The 20,427-nt window shown below is 48.7% G+C and overlaps 1 protein-coding gene across 5 annotated transcripts in view; it reads left to right on the top strand.

Moving 5' to 3' along the window:
- SUGCT (succinyl-CoA:glutarate-CoA transferase) overlaps positions 1-20,427 on the top strand; it is a 1,155,962-nt gene that overhangs the window by 599,232 nt on the left and 536,303 nt on the right. The window lies entirely within an intron of this gene.

Here is a 20,427-nt window from a genome sequence, read left to right as displayed (position 1 = left end):
AAGCAGCGCTACACTTAGTTTTAGTCCAAGTTACATTTCATGTGCCCTATGTTTTTTTTTTTTTTTTTTTCCAATCTTTTTTTCCTATATTGGAGGCATATATAGAAATTACAAGCAGTTGTTACAGTCGGGTCAAAACAGGCAAGTTAGAAATCATTGGTGTCACAGTGACTTTATGGCAGGCTGTAATTTACACCAAATATATATATATATATATATATAATTGGGTTTGAACTGGGACGAGACTTAGATATGATAAAATATAATTTATTCCTTGATAAAGGTGAACACAACAGATATACAAATAACAGGCAAAATATGGACACTTACTTAAAATGGAAATGATGAAACAGTCATATCTGGACTGGCAGTTCATACAGCAATCTTCATAGTCATCAAGACACCAAAGACATGAAAGACCTCTGGCATGAAGACATTGCATAGCGTTTCTCTCAGCAATCAAGATGGTATAGAAAGACGCAGGATAAAGGGTTGACCACAGATTATATACCTTTTGTAACCCTATCCTTAACATTAAGTACATGCGCATTAGCAGTCTGGGGTCTCATTTCTGTAATCCCACATTTGCATCAGAAATGCCAGCCAGTCTATCAAACGGAATATCTGGCAGAAAACCCTTTGTTGTAAGGTGTGAAATGGGACACTTATAGCCTGCTCTGGTTTGAGTCATCTCCGCCCTCCTGTAAACAGTGTAGGTGATAAACTCCTTTGAACATCACATCATTTCTAGACATTGGGACGCTTCTCTGACTATCTGCTACCTGATGGCCAAGGGAATTTCGTCTGGTTTTTATCCATACCTTGGGACACAGTATTAAAGATAAAATACAAACATATTAAAATATCTGGTTCCGTTGGGTCCAGCAGGTCCAAACTTCCCAGTTCTCAATGCCGGAACTGGGATACCATATGGTCCAATTTGCGACTTGCTACGACCTTCGGAACCGGAGTTACACAAATACACCTTAAACCGTTTCCTATTTTAATACAAAAAACGCAGCTGTAAATTAAATCACAGTTTTTCACTAAATCCCCATTGAAAACAACAGGCTCCGCCGCCATAAACTTTCAATGGCAAACCGCCGCCGTTGGCAGCTATGGGAATCTGCCGCCATAGACTTTCAACGGGGCGACGCCGCCGTTGAAGTCAATGGGGGTTTTCCGCCATAGCTGGTCAATGGAGATTGGCCGCCATTGGAGTCTATGGGAAAAGTCCCGAACATTCAAGGGGGTCCATACTCTGTCGGGTTGGTCCAAGAGGGTCAAGGATGGTTCTGCAGCGATGCCGGAGCAGTGACTACAGGTACCCCAAACCCTGATCCTCTGGACCCTCCGGAACCAGAGCTCTGAATTCCCACATTTCAGCTTTTGACACTTAGCCGTTTTCTTGAGCTGTTTCTGCCGCCGCCATTGGAACCTATGGCGCGACCCGCTCTTCACGGTTCGACCCTTATCGGGGGTCCAGGATACGGGGACCCGGTTGTGGTCGAGTGGGGGGAGGTCTAGGAACTAGGGGCAAAAAGAATTTTATTTCTAGGTGCTCTAGAACTGTTTATTCCCACGCCACTTGTCGTTGAACTTGACGGTTAAGTGATCAAAGCTCTCCTATTGAAAATGTATCCGCTTTGCGGTTTTGCGGTTTGGACGGCAGCCAACTCGTTCCTGGAAAGCTCCTTCGAGGGATTTCCATTGAAGTCAATGGGCCCATTGACTTACAATGGGAAACCGCCGCTCCTCTTCTCGGACGCCATCTGCTGGTCTTCACAGGAAACAGGACCCAAACAGCAAGATTCGCCATTGAAACACATGGAGCTCCAATGGCGGCCTATGGACCCTGCAAAATGGTGCCTGAAAAGGCGGGAAATTACACAAAGGGCTATAATCACTAAAGAACTATTAACCCTTGTACTCCCGGATGAATCCTAGTGTGTGTGTGATGCAGACACTGATATAACAATAAAACAGGGGAACAATGGAATACACATTTTCAGGTTATATCAAAGGTTAAATCACATTTCTGGGCCTCAGCCCAGTTAACCCCTTGTCTCCCTGGTGAGGTTAGAGGGTGGCCAATTGGGGTGTAACCCCTTTAATCCCGGGCCAAATCCTCCCCATCGTCACACCTCCCCTGCTCAATGGGTGCCTGGTGCCCCAGTTGCCTTCCCCCGGGCACTGGGGTACCACTGGCGCCCTTGAAGCACTCAATAAGTCCTGAGGGGTTGGCCTGGCAAAATTGTCCTCCAGCATTGTCCAGTACATTGTCCTGGCCACAGTGGATTGTAAAGTCCAGATCCTGTGGAGCAGGGCTCCACCGTGGCCACCGGGCATTGTCCTTTGCCTCCCTCTGCCCCCCACCCAGTGCCTGGTGAACCAAGTCCATGGTGAAGGGGCCCCGTTGCAGACCAGGCTGCACGCTGCCCTGAGACTGGCATGTTTCTGCACCTGCAGGAGACCAGCTTTCCAGCACAGACTGTCGCTTTCCTGTCAACCAAGTCTGGGAAAGAGCTATGTCACTTTCCTGTAGGGACCCTACCTGCTCTGGCCCTGTGCCCACCTGTAGCTGCTCTGCTATACTCCTGACTCTCCTCCCTGGCTGCCTATCTACCCACAGCCCCTCCTTTGGGAACCCAGGGGAACCTGTCAGAGGGGTCACTCCTGGCCAGTCAGAACAAGGGACCTTATCTCCCTGGTGAGGTTAGAGGGTGGCCAATTGGGGTGTAACCCCTTTAATCTCGGGCCAAATCCTCCCCATCGTCACAATTGGCACATGACTGTGGGATATATAAGATGCACCAACAAATCATTTTCCTGTTTATATGGTCGAAAGAGGGGGACACACAGGGTGGGAAGATAGGTGGGGACGACAAGAAGAGCGGGGGGAGGGGGGGAAGTGGGGGGGGGAAAGGAGGGGGTGTGGGTGGTCGGGGGTCTCTCCGATCATTCCGGGGCCGAGATTGATCAGTTGTTGACAAGAACCTGTAGAAGGGATGGTGCTCCTGAATCGGGCCAGGGTTCCCAAGTTTTGTAAAATTGGGGCATTTTTTGTTTCAGCATAGCTGTGAATCTTTCCATATTCATAACCGTGTTTATCCTGTTCACCACTGTCCTCCTAGAGGGAGCCTTTATTTGCCTCCAGGCCGCCGCGACTTAGCATCTCGCTGCCGTTAGTATAGCGGAGATCAGCCTGGATAGGGGGGCGGGGAGGTCCTCTATTGGTTTTCCCAGCACGTATGTCAGAGGGTCCAGGGGGACCTCCAGTCCTAGGGTTTCATTTAGGAGTCTTTGGACTCTGATCCAGAACTTCTGGATCTCCGGACATGACCACCAAATATGGGCCATGTCACCCTTTTGACCACATCCTCTCCAGCACAAGTCATTTGCGCCGGGGAAAATCTGGCTCAGTCTGCTCGGGGTCAGGTACCACTGAAATAGTATTTTATAGATGTTTTCTTTTGTGACGGAGCAAATTGAAGTTTTGGAAGCTGCTTCCCAAACTTCCTCCCAGTCCTCAAGGTCTATTGGTGCGTTTAGGTCCACACACCATTTTTGCATATAGGTCGGCCTCAATTATTCTGTAAATTCCAGAGATTAGTCCTTTCTGGTATTCTCTTATTCGACTCTTATCTGGTCTGCGGGGGGAATTTCGAGGTCTGGGATAGAGCTCCAAGGAAATGCCTTACCTGTAGGAATTTGAAAATGGGGAGGTTGGGGGCTGAAAATTTAGTTTTGAGCTCTTGGAAGGACAGAGCTTCGTCATTCTTCAGCAGATCCGCAACCATACTAATGTTTAGGTCCTGGAATTGACAGAGCTGGGTTCGGGAGCACCCAGGAGGGAATTCTGGGTTTCCGAATATGGGGGTGAGTTGGGAGGGGGATGAAGTTAGGCCATATTTCCCTCTGTTCTTGAACCAAGTGGACCACGTGCATTTCATTGCTCCAAGCTCAAGCTTCTGGGGTCTCTTTTCTTTGTACTTCTGGGACCATAGTAATACCGGGAGGGGGATGGGGGATGCGTGGTGGGATTCTATTGCTAGCCAACAGTTGGAGTTCGGGGGATTATTCCAAACCACTGCTTGTCTCAGGTGAGCTGCTTGGTAATATCTAACCACGTCAGGGGCCCCCAGTCCAATCTTGTCTTTGCAGACAGGAGTACCGACCTCGGGACCCTAGGTTTGCGTTGTCTCCATATGAAGCATAGGATTTGCGACTGTATATTTCTTAATTCGGCTAGTGGAACTGGGACTGGGAGTGTTTGGAAGTAATACAATAGACGGGGGAGGATATTAATTTTGGCGGACACAATTCTGCCAAACCAGGAAATCTGGTATGCGTTCCACGCGTCTAGGTCTCTTTTGATTTGGTCAAATAGGGGCGGGTAGTTAGTTTGGTACAAGGAGCTATATGAACTAGTAATTTTTATTCCCAAGTATTTTATGTGGGAGGTGTTCCATTTATACTTATAGTTTGACTGCAGGAGTTTCCAAATGGGGTCTGGGAGGGAGAGGTTAAGCGCTTCAGATTTATCTGTGTTTATCTTATAGTCTGAGACCTGGCTGAATTGGTCCAATAGTTTTTGTAGGTTAGGGAGGGAGATATGTGGGTCAGCGAGGGTCAGAATAACGTCATCCGCGAAAAGGTAGATTTTGTAGTCTTTATCAGCGATTGATATGCCTTTGATATTTGGTTCGTCTCTAATTTGCGATGCTAACGGTTCAATGGAGATTGCAAATAGTAATGGGGAAAGGGGGCAGCCCTGCCTGGTACCATTTCTTATCAGGATTGGATTTGAGTGTCCTCCCGGGAGTTTTAGATATGCGGTGGGGTTCTGGTATAGGACCCGGACACCCTCGAGGAAGGGGCCTGAAAAGCCAAATTTAATCATGGTTTGGTCAAGAAAGGTCCATTTGATCCGATCAAAAGCCTTCTCGGCGTCCAGGCTTAGAATCATGGCGTGGAGTTTATTGAGATGCACATGGTCGATAATATCAAGAATTTTACGGGTGTTGTCAGAGGCCTGTCTTCCTGACACGAAGCCCACTTGGTCTATATGAATTAGTCTGGGGAGAATAGGGTTTAGTCTGTTTGCGAGGATCTTGGTGAAGAGTTTAAGGTCTGTGTTAAGCAGGGAGATCGGTCTGTAATTACCGCATTGTAGCGGGTCCCTTCCTTCCTTGTGGATAATGGCTAAGTTGGCAGCTGAAATTGTGCCCGTGATCGGTTCTCCTTCTAGAAAGGCGTTGAACATATCAATTAGGTAGGGGGAAAGGGACGATATGAATTTTTTGTAGTAGGCATTCGAAAAGCCGTCTGGGCCTTGGGTTTTGGCTATTTTGAGAGAGCTTATGGCTTGGGTCAGTTCCTCCTGCGAGATTTTGTGGTTCAGGGTTTCGAGCTCCTCCTCAGTGAGAGAGGGTAGATTACACCGAGCCAGGTATTGCGAGGCAATATCGGCGGTATCCTTCTCTAGGTTAGGGGGGTGAAGATTGAAAAGATCTTCGTAGAAGTTCGCAAATTCCTGAGCAATCTCTTTCTCGACATAGGAAATCTGGCCACGTTTTGTGCGGATCCTCGTGATTTGGGCTTTTGCCTTAATACCTCTTAGTTTTAACGCTAGGAGTTTGTTTGCCTTATTGCCCCTGTCGTAGAACCTTTGGTTGGTCCATTTGAGCGCTCTCTCTACCTCTTCTAGTTGGGATAGTTTTAGCTCTGTTCTTGTTTTATCAAGTATTCTAAATAGTCTTTTGGAGGGGGCCTTTTTGTGTTGTTGCTCCAGGGCTAGGATCTTGTCTGTTAGTGCTTTTTGCGCTTTTAGCTTCGTTTTTTTCTTATGGGAGGCTAGTGAGATAAGATCTCCTCTGATTGTAGCTTTGTATGCTTCCCAGAGCATTGACGCTGCTGAGACTGACCCTTTGTTTATTTCAAAGAATGAGGCTAATTTATGTTTGATTGATTCCACTACCTGCGGGTCATTGAGGAGAGAGTCATTAAGTTTCCATTTATATGTGGAGCTCTTAACAAAAGGCAGAGAGAGGGTCAACTTGACTGGGGCGTGGTCAGACCACGTGATTGGGCCTATATTGGTGTGGGAGGCCGCCTGGAGAACGTTTGTGGTGCCTAGCAAATAGTCGATCCGCGAGTAAGACTGATGCGGAGCTGAGAAGAATGTGTAGTCCCTCTGGCCTACGTGCTGGGCCCTCCAAATATCTGTGAGGGAAAAGTTTTGTATGATCTCTCTGATAAAAGAAAAAAAGGTGATGTAAAAAAGCGCTAATGGGAATAACAATGTACCCTGTTAAGAGGGGGAACCCTATTGGTAGATAGGCAGCCTGGTGAAACTGATAGTACAATCAGATGAACAGCATAAATAAAAGAGAGATACCGGCGCCTGATCAGTCCACAATGGATGGAAGTCCAGTAGAAATAGTCCCAATTCCAAGATGTGCTACAGTGGCTGAATCTTTCAGTGCTCCGTTAGGAATTGATCTCTCTGAACTTTTTCGCTTTTTTCTGAGTCTGAGCTGTGTGGGTGGTAGTGGGCATATTAGATTTGTCTTGGTCTGGCGAAAGAACCATGTTAAGGTCTCCGACCACTAGAAGGGAGGAGAGTACTGATTGGTCTAAAGAGTCCAGTAGGCTCTGGAGGAAATGGACCTGGTTTTCGTTGGGGGCATATACATTAATGATAGAGATTGGAGTTCCTGACAGGGTGCCCTTCAGGAGTAGGTACCTTCCTTCTGGGTCTCTAGTTATGTTAGCGGGGACAAAGGGGACAGTGTTTTTTATCAGTACAGCGACTCCTCTTTTTTTGTTGGGGGAGGGGGGAGGGGTGGGAGGGGGGGACATGACGTTGGTACAAGTGCAACACATTCTCATCACATAACAATCAATTTTGTTTTGATACAGTGAACTCAGAGGGGTGCATAGATCTACAATAGTGGGCTTAGATTGCCCCGTTGATCAGAGTGTGCAAGGGGTAAGAGGGGGTGCGGGGGGTGGGGGGGAAGAGGGGGGGGAGGGGCGGGAGATGGGAACTCGTGGGGGTCTGGCATTAGTAAGGGTGCAACACATTATCATCACATTAGCATCAGCTTTGGTTAAGTGCAGGAGACCCCTATGGGTGTATAGATCCATCTTTATGAGCTTAGATTGCCCCTAAATCTTGAGTGTGCCAGGGGAAAGGGGGGGGGGGGAAGATGGGGGGAGGGAGGGGGGGAGGGCGGAGGGGGAGATGTGCGATCGTGGGGACATGGCATTGAAACAAGTGCAACACTTTATCTTCACATTATATTCAACTGAGGTTTAGCGTAGGGAGCCCCTAGGGGTGCATAGATCTACAGTGGCGGGCTTAGATTGCCCCTTAAACCAGGGTGTGCGGGGGGCATGAGGAACGGGGGGGGGCAGGGTAGGGGGGAGAAGAGGAGGGGGGGCATGACGTTTGTACAAGTGCAACACATTCTCATCATATTACAATCAATTTTGTTTTGATACAGGGAGCTCAGAGGGGTGCATAGATCTACAATAGTGGGCTTAGATTGCCCCGTTGATCCGAGTGTGCGGGGGGTAAGAGGGGGAGCGGGGGGAGAGGGGGGGGGGGGGAGGGAAGGGGGGGGAGAGGCTGGAGGGGGGTAGGGAGAGGCTGGAGGGGGGGAGGGAGAGGAGGGATGGGGGAGGGGGGGGAGGGAGGAGGGGGAGGGGGGGGGGAGGGAGGGGGACGAGTTCGCGGGGACATGGCGTTGAGGCAGATGCTACACATTATTATCATGTTACAATCATCTTCGTTCTGGGGGGGGGGGTGCGCTCATGAAACATAGTATGGGAGTACATAGGGAGTTCAATTGGTCTTCCATTTTTATCCTATAACTGTACATTTGTGGCGGGCTCTTTTTTTATGGGGGGGGTCAACCGATGACTGCGGGAGTATGGGGGTGTACGGGGGACTGGGCTGGGGGGACAGGGGGGGTGGGGAGGGGAAGGGGGTAGGCTTGGGGTATACAACCTTTCCTCAGGGACTGCAGCAAAGGATGAGAAATGAATCTCTGTATGGTGCTTCTAATTCCCAGAATAGTGCAATGAAGGCAATATAGCCCAGGAGTCAAGCGTTGAGTCAAATCAATGAAAAAATGTATATATGTGACAGGGTATATAGCTCACCAAATAAAGCCTGATATGGACAGAAAGCATATAACCACCCTCAAAATGAAATCACAAAACAGCCCCTATATAAAAGGACTCCCAGTGCATTCACTATAGAGAGGGATGGTGTCCTGAACCAAAGGCTGGAGCCATGCAAATACCCTATAGTCACAGTCACAATGTAAGAAATACAGATAAATGACTCACATGATAGACCCCTTATGCTCCATATACGCATGCATCCGTCCGTGGTGTAGATCAAATATGCGTGGAGAGAAGGTAGAGCACTGCCGAAAAAAGTAGGGCTGGAGGCTGAGTAGTGAAAATTAAAAATGCTTTAATAGAGATGCATGGTAGCAAAAGCTACATAAAAAGGGTCCTCTAATGCATTTCGCGCTAAATAGCGCTTTATCAAAGAGCGCTATTTAGCGCTTTTTAGCGCGAAATGCATTAGAGGACCCTTTTTATGTAGCTTTTGCTACCATGCATCTCTATTAAAGCATTTTTAATTTTCACTACTCAGCCTCCAGCCCTACTTTTTTCGGCAGTGCTCTACCTTCTCTCCACGCATATTCCCTCAGGGACTGCTAGCGGGGGGAATCAGTCCTCTGCTCCAGGGTTCTGGGCTTGCGCCGCAGCTGGGAATCCTGGGGGAGTGCTCAGCTGCATTGTCTGGGCTGCTGGGGCGCGGGGAACCGGGCTCTCCTGGAAAAGCGGTCCTGTGGAGTGTTCAGCCCAGCGCCTCTGGCCCGTTACGACCCCCCTTCTCCTGGATACCCGGGGTCATTGTGCGGTGGGGTGCGTTAGCCGGCAGTCTCACGCTACACCCGGTCTGTCGTTGTGGAGGAAGGGAAGGTCTCGCGGCACCTTATCTCTTCGGCTGGTCCTCGGGGATGGCTCGTCTGTGCTGGAAGATGGACGTCGGTCGAGGCGTGGAGTGGGCAGTCCGGGCGCGAGAGGGCGAGACGGAGTGAGGTAAGGAGGGGGGGGAGGTTGGGGGATCTGAGCAGTTCCGTTCAAGTGTAAGACCCTGTACGGGGGGAGGGGGGGGAGGGGGGGAAGCGATTCCAGCCGATCGTTTCTTTGATGGCTCAAGGATTAGCGCAGGGTTGCGTAAGGGGAGGTAAGTGGGTTGTTGGGTATGGGGGTAGCCAAGTGGGGGAGCAGGGAGGAAAAATGCCGTCTGGGACACGGCTGGATGGTGTTTGACTCAGTGGGCCCTCTGGTTGGCGAGTCGTTCTGAGGCTCGTGGGGTTTCCGCGGACTCAGATCGTGCCATGCGGGGGGGCAGTCCTCTTCCCGCGGGGGGGGGGGGGGGTGATACCGAGGGCCTTTAGAAAATCGTTGGTGTCCTCTGGGTCCGAAATAGTGTAGAATCTTCCATTCCTGGGGACTATTAGTTTGAAGGGGAAGCCCCAACAATAGTTGACTCCCCGGTCTCGTAGGAGAGTCGTGAGGGGCTTCATCTCCTTCCTCTTTATGACCGTGGTCCTGGATAGGTCACTGTAAATCTGGACGGTGTAGTCTTCCACTTGAACTTCTCCAGCCCTTCTCGCGGCATAGACGTGGAATTTCGCAATCACGTCCCTGGAGCGGTTTGGGTCAGGGGATTTTGGCCCGAGGGCTCTGTCGAGCTGGAGATCGTGCTCGGACAGCTCAGGGACCAAGTTTAGAAATAGTTTCTTCAGGTATGGCTGAATGGATTCCGGCGGGACTGACTCAGGTATTCCTCTGAAGCGTAGATTTTGCCTACGGTCCCGATTTTCATGGTCCTCGAGGGCGCTTTTGAGGTCAGCAATCTCATGACCCATCCTTGCCATATCGTCCTCTGTGTTACAGTGGGCTGTCAAGATTGTGTTCATTTGTGTCTCAATTGCTTCGGTTCTTGCGGTTAGGGTCCCCAGATCCGCTCTGATATCTTGTAGGACCGTCTCAAGGTCCTCCAGAAATCCCCTTCGCATTCTGAGGAGCAGGGACTCAAAGAATTCTTTATTGAGTTCCTGCTGGGGCGGGACAAATTGGCCGAGCATTGCGGCCTCCGCGGCGTGCTCGTGCTCCTCGCCGCCATCTTGGGGTCTGAGGACGGCTCCATCTGTCGCTGAGCCGGCTGTAAAAACTTTGTAACAGGGTTCTGAGTTTTCCTCTGCTGCTTCCCTGTCATGTCCGAGTTCTTGGGGAGGGTACTGGCCACTTTTGGGGGGTGTTTTCGTCGTTTGGGGTGCTAGATTTAGTCGCTTTGTATGGAGGGTGTCGGGAGCTCTTTGCCTACCCCACCATTCACGGTGACATCACCGGAAGTCTCAGTCATGTGCCCTATGTTTTAAGAAACAAGATATGTTCAGGATATTGGTGCTTTACATTGTGTGCCAGACCAAAAAAGTGTTCTGTACCCGGACAGTGACTCAACAGAACATTGAGGAGAGCACACAGCTCATCTGGGAATCAAATGGGTGGTGTGCATTTTATACATTTTTATGTATATTGGATGGATGTAGTGTACTTTTCATGTTAACGACAGCTGGGTTGTGAAACAGTTTATAGAGTTTATAAATATGTATCATAAATTAATGTTTTCCACGAGTACCATAAAATGATTATAAATTAATGAATCTACAGAAGCAGTCATGTAACATGCATTGGACAATTGATAATGGTAACACAGCATCTAAACTGTCAGAAAGAGCATACTGTACTATGCCGTTTTGCCAAAGATCAATGATTTTACGTTTTCCAATATGTTTTCAATTATGTTGCTGCGGAGTTGGATCAGAATTAAAATGACAAAGGTTGAGTATCTAAGCAAAGCACAAAGGCCATATTCAGAAAAGATTTATGTTATGTATATACTGCACATATTTGTAATCTGTGTGTAACGGGTATTCCCTGTGAATACAGACGCTACTACCTGCTGTGTATACCTGTGTGGCTCTCAGGAGCCTAAGCCTCCGCTCGGGGAGCCTGGGGTACATACATATAATACAATCTCGTGGTGCAACGCCTCCACCTGGGAGGGATCCCAACGGAGTGGGAGGAGGCCCTCCCAGGAAACAATCACATTAAGCAAACAGTTGTAAAACAGAACAGGCTTTACTGCATATATGAGCATAACATTTACTAAACACATTAAAGGTTAGCACTGCATAAGGATATGGCATAATCCCCACACCCCCACACCGTGTCCACAGAATAACCCCCCTTGTCCCGTGGTCAGCGCTGCCACTATGTGAGAGTACTTTCGTGTGTGCACGTGCGTAACGTTACCTGCCCAGTGCGACGGCACCTGGGCGTTAAAGACTCTTCACAAAGGATCAGACGAGCTTTAGGGTGATGTCCGGTTCCTCCGGTGAGAAGATCTGTTAGGGCGGTCCACCCTTGGTACGGTTCCGCTCTCTCTGCTGAGCAGGCTTGATCCCAAGCCTCTGAATGGAAGCGCAGCGTCCGCTGTGTCCCTAACTGGCTCTGGATGGTAAGGGGCAGGGTCCCTAACCTGAGGCCTGTCCCTGAAACAACTCAATACTACTGGTGGCTCAGGGCTATCTGGGGCCTAGGGGGCTGCTGGCCTAGGGCAGGGAGTCACTGACTCCTGCACCCTACCACCTTCCCCTAGCTGCTCCTGATGCCGACTGCCTTGCTGCAAAACCCCGCGAAATGTATCTAATCTCCTCTGCAGGGAGATGCTACAGCCCTATTGGCTCCCTGGTGTCACGTGGGGTCCCCTAAGGCTCATGGGACTTGTAGTCCCTAACTAGAGCCCTCCTCTTATTTGCCCCCGTTCGCGCGCTTGTCTTGCGCATGCGCCAACCTCCGTAGTGGCCACTGTATGCCGCGACCCATTGCGCATGCGCAACTACATTGAAAATGGCGGCGCCCTGCTTCGGGAGCGCTGAGAGTCCTCGCAATGCGATCGCAGCCCTAGCAACCGGCCGCACGCGTCCCCGGCAACCCCCGAAGCAGGATCCTACCCGCCCCTACTCTTGCGATCAGCCGACGGGACCGCCATGGGGCTCGGCGGCACCTGCGATCGCCAGCAAGGTGAGGGGGGGGCGACAGAGGGGGACCTGGCTACATGTGATTAAGATATATTTACATTTATTTTAATGTTTATGTTGTAGGCCCTTCTACACTAGGTTGCAAAAGATGGAACTGAGATACATTCTTTAACTCTGAACACTTGAAATGAAAAATGAAATTATTCCTATTTGCACAAAATGTTTTGCATATGCTTTATAAGGCCAAGTTATTTTTGTCCCAAAACAAGGACTAATGAGATTCAATTGTAATCGTCTCAATACTGTGTAATGTTCTGCCTATCAACCCAGCATTAAAGGGGTTAAGCATCATTTCACCTCCCAAAGATTGGGAAAGAAAGAGAGTTAAGCATCTGTTTCTGTCTATCTGTCTTGTTTGCTGACAAATGAAAGTTCAAGGTCATTGCCATCTTTCTCATGTCTCTTCCTTTTTGTCACCTGTTTCCAATCATACATATTAATGTTCTCTCAATGCTGCTGAACTTAGTTTCCGATAGAACTAAAACATCTACTACAGTCCTGAAATCTCAATAAATTCATTACAAACATTAACTTGAATTAGTCACTTGGGATGAGGATAGTAACCTGCGCCTTTTTCAGAAGGGAACATCATGGCTATGTAGACATGTCATGCTGTATAACAATACAGAAATTAATGTCAGATAAGGACAATTTGGCCCATGTACCGTAATCTGCAAAATGTTCCCTTACGCCTGTCAGTGTATCCACTAGGATAAATCAATGACAAAATAAAACAGCTTTTTTTGTTATGGCACATACAGTGGTGTGAAAAAGAAAGTACACCCTCTTTGAATTCTATGGTTTTACATATCAGGACATAATAACAATCATCTGTTCCTGGTCTTAAAATGAGGTAAATACAACCTCAGATGAACAACAATCCTTGACATATTACACCGTGTTATGATTTATTTAACAAAAATAAAGCCAAAATGGAGAAGCCATGTGTAAAAAACTAATTATACCTTATGATTCAATAGCTTGTAGAACCACTTTTAGCAGCAATAACTTGAAGTAATCGTTTTCTGTATGACTTTATCAGTCTCTAACAACGTTGTGGAGGAATTTTGTCCCACTCTTCTTTACAACGTTGCTTCAATTCATTGAGGTTTGTGGGCATTTGTTTATGCACAGCTCTCTTAAGGTCCAGCCACAGCATTTCAATCGGGTTGAGGTCTGGACTTTGACTGGGCCATTGCAACACCTTGATTCTTTTCTTTTTCAGCCATTCTGTTATAGATTTGCTGGTGTGCTTGGGATCATTGTCCTGTTGCATGACCCTCTTTCGGCCAAGCTTTAGCTGTCAAACAGGTTGCCTCACATTTGACTCTAGAATACATTGTTATACAGAGGAGTTCATGGTCGACTCACTGACCGCAAGGTTCCCAGGTCCTGTGGCTGCAAAACAAGCCCAAACCATCACCCCTCCACCACCGTGCTTGACAGTTGGTATGATGTGTTTGTGCTGATATGCTGTGTTTGGTTTTTGCTAAACGTGGCGCTGTGCCTTATGACCAAACATCTCCACTTTGGTCTCGTCTGTCCAAAGGACATTGTTCCAGAAGTCTTGTGGTTTGTTCAGATGCAACTTTGCAAACCTAAGCCGTGCTGCCACTTAGAGTTAAGAGGCTTTCTCCTGGCAACCCTTCCAAACAAACCATACTTGTTCAGTCTTTTTCTAATTGTACTGTCATGAACTTTAACACTTAACATGCTAACTGAGGCCTGTAGAGTCTGAGATGTAACTCTTGTTTTTTTTGCAATTTCTCTGAGCATTGCACGGTCTGACCTTGGGGGAATTTGCTGGAACGTCCACTCCTGGGAAGATTGGCAACTGTCTTGAATATTTTCCACTTTTGAATAATCTTTCTTACTGTAGAATTATGGACTTTAAATTGTTTGGAAATGGCGTTATAACCCTTTCCAGATTGATGGGCAGCAACAATTGCTTCTCTATGTTCATTGCAGATATCTTTCCTCCTTGGCATTGTGTTAATACATACCTGAATGCTCAGACCAGCAAACTGCTAAAACTTCGGCGTTTATAGAGCTGGTCACACTTGCTGATGATCAATTAATCAAGGTCATTTGACTAGCAGCACCTGTCTGCTACTTAGCATCTTACTTCCTATGGAAGCAGAGACAGCACATAAAACACAGACAAAGCTCAGTTTTAGCACATCCAGTGAAAATCATACACGGTACAGTGCCTAAATATATATGTATAAATATCTATTAAGTAAAATGGTCTTTTAGTTTGACATTTTTGGCCAAAATTGTTGTAAGCCCCTGAGCCAACGTCACGGCAGACCACAATTCAGGGGTCCCTAACGCAAATATAAATTCTTAATAACCTGTGTAATAACAGGAAGAATGATTTATAGTAAATCTGTCAATATTAGTTGCAAAGTTCTAAGTCTGATTGAAGCCTTTATTAACCTGTACATTACCAGGAAAAGCACTCTGTATTAGAGATGTCACAACCATCCTGCAAGCAAACAAGTTCCCCTGAGTGGAAGATGCTATGGAGTGAGCCCTTAACCATTTAAATGTGGGAGGGGGTGAGCTTAAATTAAGTAGGAGGTTGCCAACCTCCAATCAGCCAGGACTAGCTGAAACACAATTGTAAAATATACTGGACACCTAACAAGCTCCTATTGAACCCCCAAAATAACCACAACATATATATATATAAGCATATGAGTGTCACAGAGGAGTGCTACTGAGCATGGCAATTGTGGTCTGCCGTGACGTTGGCTCAGGGGCTTACAACAATTTTGGCCAAAAATGTCAAACTAAAAGACCATTTTACTTAATAGATATTTATACATATATATTTAGGCACTGTACCGTGTATGATTTTCACTGAATGTGCTAAAACTGAGCTTTGTCTGTGTTTTATGTGCTGTCTCTGGTTTTAAATATATATTGCCATGCTCAGTAGCACTCCTCTGTGACACTCAAATGCTTATATATATGTTGTGGTTATTTTGGGGGTTCAATAGGAGCTTGTTACGTGTCCAGTATATTTCCTATGGAAGCAGTAAGGGTGTACTTAGTTTTTCACACATAGCTTCTCCATTTTGGCTTTATTTTTGTTAAATATATCATGACACGGTGTAATATGTTATGTGTTGTTGTTCATCTGAGGTTGTATTGACCTCATTTTAAGACCTGCTAAGGAACAATGATTGTTATTATGTCCTGATATGGAAACCATAGAATTCAAATAGGGTGTACTTTCTTTTCCACACAACTGTATTTACTAAACAGATATTAAAATATACAATCCTATGCTGATAGAAAATACTTTCATTGTATATATATATATATATATATATATATATATATATATATATATATATATATATATATATAGTGCAAAAAATGATAATGTAGCGCTAACATATGAAATTTATATAATTAGTGAATAACCCAAATAATTAGCAATAAATTAGTGAAGGGCGGCTGCCAAAAAATATATAAGACTGACTACCTATGTCAGATAGAAACTGTGCAAAACGGAAGAGAATATATTTGTGTAAGGATTACCGAAGTACAGCCGCTCCACGCATACTCTCGAGCACCACCGCGCACGCGCGGGGTGCCTGTGGACCACATTCCTTACCAGATGCGCGCAGCATGCACGTGTGCCAAAATGGCGTCATCCGACGCCGCGGACTCTGGCTCCACCCCGGATCATGACGCACACTGACTGCGCACAGAGCTCGCATGTGACACGTGCACCACGCCCCCAAGCTCCGTGTCAAGATTCATTAGCTGCACTAACAGCTGCACCTGCTCATAGATGCATTCTTTAGCTGCACAAACAGCTACACCCGCTCGTTGAGTCCTGGACCTATCACAGCTACCACAGAGGCCGCGCCCCCACTCCACCCCCCATGGGGGCTGGCTGATCCAGCCTATATATGCTCACCAATGTTATAGGCACATTGGCTGAGCATAGATTCCTGTTACTCTGTGTTTACCCTTGCTGTTCCTGCCTTGTCCCTGTCCTGTTGCTTTGTTCCAGTTTTTGATCTTCTGTGTACCGAACCGGCTTGCTTTGACTACTCCAACCTCTTTCTCCTGATCTTGGCTACCTCTGACTCCTCGCTCCTCTCTAATCCTGAACTCGGCATTGCACCTCGACCACTCTCCACCCTCCAACCCTGACTTTGGCAAAAGTACCTTCTACGCTCCGGATATCTCCTACACTGAACTCGGCAAGTATAAAGACAACTCTGATATCTATATCCCTGACCCTGCTGTCAAGACAAACCTACACTCCGGACGTGGCCCCCGTGCCTGTGACTGGTGTTGTTACTACTCCCCTCTCAGTACCGGGGTCTCGTCCTGTTTGTGGTGAGCACAGCGTGACAATCTGGTGCCTGATACTAAAGTCTCGGGGTAGTGTGACAAACATCACACAGATGTAATATACAACCATTAGATGTTTGGTAGAAGACATTAGTATCAGGCGCCCAATATATTCCCTTCCATTATTTATATATATCTTATACTATATTAGTGAAAGCCCTGTATGCCTGTCTGGATGTCCTGTGTCCCTAGGGGAAATCTCATTGGTCCCTTGGCCCGCCCGCCCCCGCACACTTCTCATTGGCCTGAGGCGGAGTGACGGGCCAAAGGGGAGGGACACACACACACACACACACACACACTCTCTCTCTGTTGCTTGGCCTCACTCTCACCCGTCGACCGCAGCTCACCTTCCCCACCCCCCTCTCCCCTCTCCCGGTGCCCCTCACTCTCTCCCCCACCTCCCCCAAACCCGCACGCTCCGCAACATCCCCAGCCGCACTATCACGTGCGCTCCCGGACAAGGGGAAGCGCGGGCCGGGCCTCCTGCACTCCCCCGGCCTTTTGCACGCACTATCACGTGCGCTCCCGGACGGAGGGGAAGTGCGGGCCGGGCCTCCTGCACTCCCCCGGCCTCCTGCACTCCCCTGGCCTCCTGCACTCCCCCGGCCTCCTGCACTCCCCCGGCCTCCTGCACGCACTATCACGTGCGCTCCCGGACGGAGGGGAAGTGCGGGCCGGGCCTCCTGCACTCCCCCGGCCTCCTGCACTCCCCCGGCCTCCTGCACTCCCCCGGCCTCCTGCACGCACCCTCACATGGCGCGGGTCTCCTGCCCCAGCCTGCCACTCTTGCCCCCCGCCAGCTTCCGAACCCACCTCCTGCCCAAGCCTGATACCACGGGGATATCCGGGCCAGGAGGGGAACTGTCTGCCGCCAGGAAACACCACCCGGTCAAGGTAAGTCACCCACTGTCTCCCACCCACGCACTGTCACCCAGTTACCCACCGTCTCCCACCCACCCACTGTCACCCAGTCAAAGTCACCCACCAGTCACCCACACACCCACACATCCACCCACACACCCACCCAGTCACTCACTCACCCACTTTCCCCCAGTCACCCACTTTCCCCCAGTCACCCACTTTCCCCCAGTTACCCACTTTCCCCCAGTCACCCACTTTCCCCCAGTCACCCACTTTCACCCAGTCACCCACTCACCCACCCACTCACACACCCACCCACTCACTCACCCACCCACTCACCCAACCCACTCAGTCACCCACCCATCCACCGACCCAAAGTCACCCACCCACCCAGCGACCCAAAGTCACCCACCCACCTAGCGACCCAAAGTCACCCACCCACCTAGCAACCCAAAGTCACCCACCCAGCGACCCAAAGTCATCCACCCACCCAGCGACCCAAAGTCAAACCAACCCAAAGTCACCCACCCACTCAGTCACCGACCCACCCACCCACTCAGTCACCGACCCACCCACTCAGTTACCGACCCACCCACTCAGTCACCCATCCACCCACACACTCAGTCAACTGAGTCACCCACCTAGCTGTCAAGGGGGGGGAAGCCCAACCCTGTCGCCCGCCCCCCCAAAATTACATCCCGGGCAACGCCGGGTATATCACTAGCTGATATACCCGGCGTTGCCCGGCATTGAATTTTCCCGCTCCCCCCCTCTCTCCGCTCCCCCTCCCTCTCTTTTTTTCTTTGCTCCCCCTCTCTCTCTCCCCCCATTGGCCTCTCTCCCCCCCTTCCCCTTTCTCCCCCGTTAACAGCAATCGGGGCCCCCTGCACATGAATGTGGCCCCCATGTTAATAGCTGGGTTCCCCCCTCCCCCCGTTCACAGCTCCGGCCCTTCCCCCCTTCACACCTCCGTTCCCCCCCCTCTCACATGTCCAATCCCCCCCCCTTCAGAGCTCAGTGGGTGGGTGAGTGACTTGGTGGGTTGACTGAGGGACTGAGTGAGTGGGTGGGTGACTGAGTGAGTGTGTGGGTGACTGGGTGGGTGGGTGACTTGACTGAGTGACTGGGTGGGTGACTGAGTGACTGGGTGGGTGACATTGACTGGGTGACTTTGGTGACTGAGTGACTGGGTGGGTGGGTGAGTGACTGGGTTTGGTGAGTGACTGGGTGGGTGAGTGACTGGGTGGGTGAGTGACTGACTGGGTGGGTGGGTGAGTGACTGACTGGGTGGGTGAGTGACTGGGTGGGTGGGTGAGTGACTGGGTGGGTGAATGAGTGACTTGAGTGACTGGGTGGGTGGGTGGGTGAGTGACTTGAGTGACTGGGTGGGTGGGTGGGTGGGTGAGTGACTTGAGTGACTGGGTGGGTGGGTGAGTGACTTGAGTGACTGGGTGGGTGGGTGGGTGGGTGAGTGACTTGAGTGACTGAGTGGGTGGGTGGGTGAGTGACTTGAGTGGGTGGGTGAGTGACTTGAGTGAGTGACTTGAGTGACCTTGAGTGAGTGACTTGAGTGACTGGGTGGGTGGGTGAGTGACTTGACCCTGTCGCCCGCCCCCCCAAAATTACATCCCGGGCAACGCCGGGTATATCAGCTAGTGTATATATTGTGACAAACGCCCCTCTTTTGTAGTGCTGACGTCTGTCTGGGTTCTTCCCGACACAGTCTTCTAGGGTTATTTAATACAAAAACAGGATCATGCAAAGTATTAAGCTGCTTAACTCAGGCTTCTGCCTGCTTTATTTTCATCCAAGTAAGGTACTGCAGCTTTAACATGTGTAGGTTAGAGGTACTCAGATACTTTCATTCAGCAGTTCACTCATTTCATTGTTACAGTATTTCCCACACTGTTATTTCAAGTAAAAAGAAACCAAATTATATAAACAAAATCCTATCCCTTTCAGGGATCTAACTACACATAGAATCAGTCTCTCTAACAGCTGCTGGCCAACTAACCTGGTTCCCCAGCTTAAAACAATGCTCTCTCATTTAGGGTCACTTAGATACAGCACAGTCTTTTAGCAACAGCAGTAAACATTTGTTTGGTCTTATCTGTTCGTGGTGGGAACTCGGTCCCGTGTCCAGGCAAATCCTCTGGTACTGTGATACGTGGAGGGGCCGTCAACCCCGATACTGGATGCAGGGGAGCAGCGATACCCCCAGCCTCCAGGCTCCAAGGAGAGAGAGTCAAATGCAAAACCTCTCTGCTCTAAATACCTGTGCATGTGATTAGAAGAGCAGGTGAGGGAGAACTAGAGCCATTGTAATCTGTGGTCTGGATTTTCCATCCAGCTGCCTGAGTTAATGGGAAGCTGTGGAACGGATCATTTTTAGCTATTCCTGCACTTTCTGCTCTAAAATGGGGCAGAAAGCTGCCTAACATCTTTGGACTATGTCACATATCCCCCTCCCCAGCTCACACCTACTGGGGTGAGCGGCCATGGACCTCACTGGGGTGAGCGTCCTACCTGAAATGCTTGAGCTAACTGCTCAGTACAACATTAAGTATTTACATGACACGAATATGAACTTCATTATAAATTTACCAACCGAAAAGGGCATTTTTTTTTTTTTTTCCCATATTGTAAGCTACCAATATTTTTTCTCTTATACTACAGCCTTGTAATCTTAAGGGCCATCAACCCTGTATATTAATTTGTAGTTTAGCTACATTTTCAACACAGAGAACCAATATAACATTGTAATATTGACAAAATGCTTATTTGCATAGTTAAGTGTCCGTGACATAGTCCACACGTGTAATAAAAAAAATAAATCGGTCAGTTCCCCCAAACATATTTTTTTTTTTTGACTTCCAGTCTATTGCATCCTTTGACTTTATTTCATAGCCCGCTGCAACCTGCAAATGACTGGACTGTTTCTTTAGCTTCTGATGAGACCCTTGGACCAGATTCTCCTTGG

The sequence above is a fragment of the Ascaphus truei genome, chromosome 2 (genome assembly GCF_040206685.1).
Source record: "Ascaphus truei isolate aAscTru1 chromosome 2, aAscTru1.hap1, whole genome shotgun sequence".
Taxonomy (NCBI): domain Eukaryota; kingdom Metazoa; phylum Chordata; class Amphibia; order Anura; family Ascaphidae; genus Ascaphus; species Ascaphus truei.
This window is presented reverse-complemented; position numbering and strand designations above follow the sequence as displayed.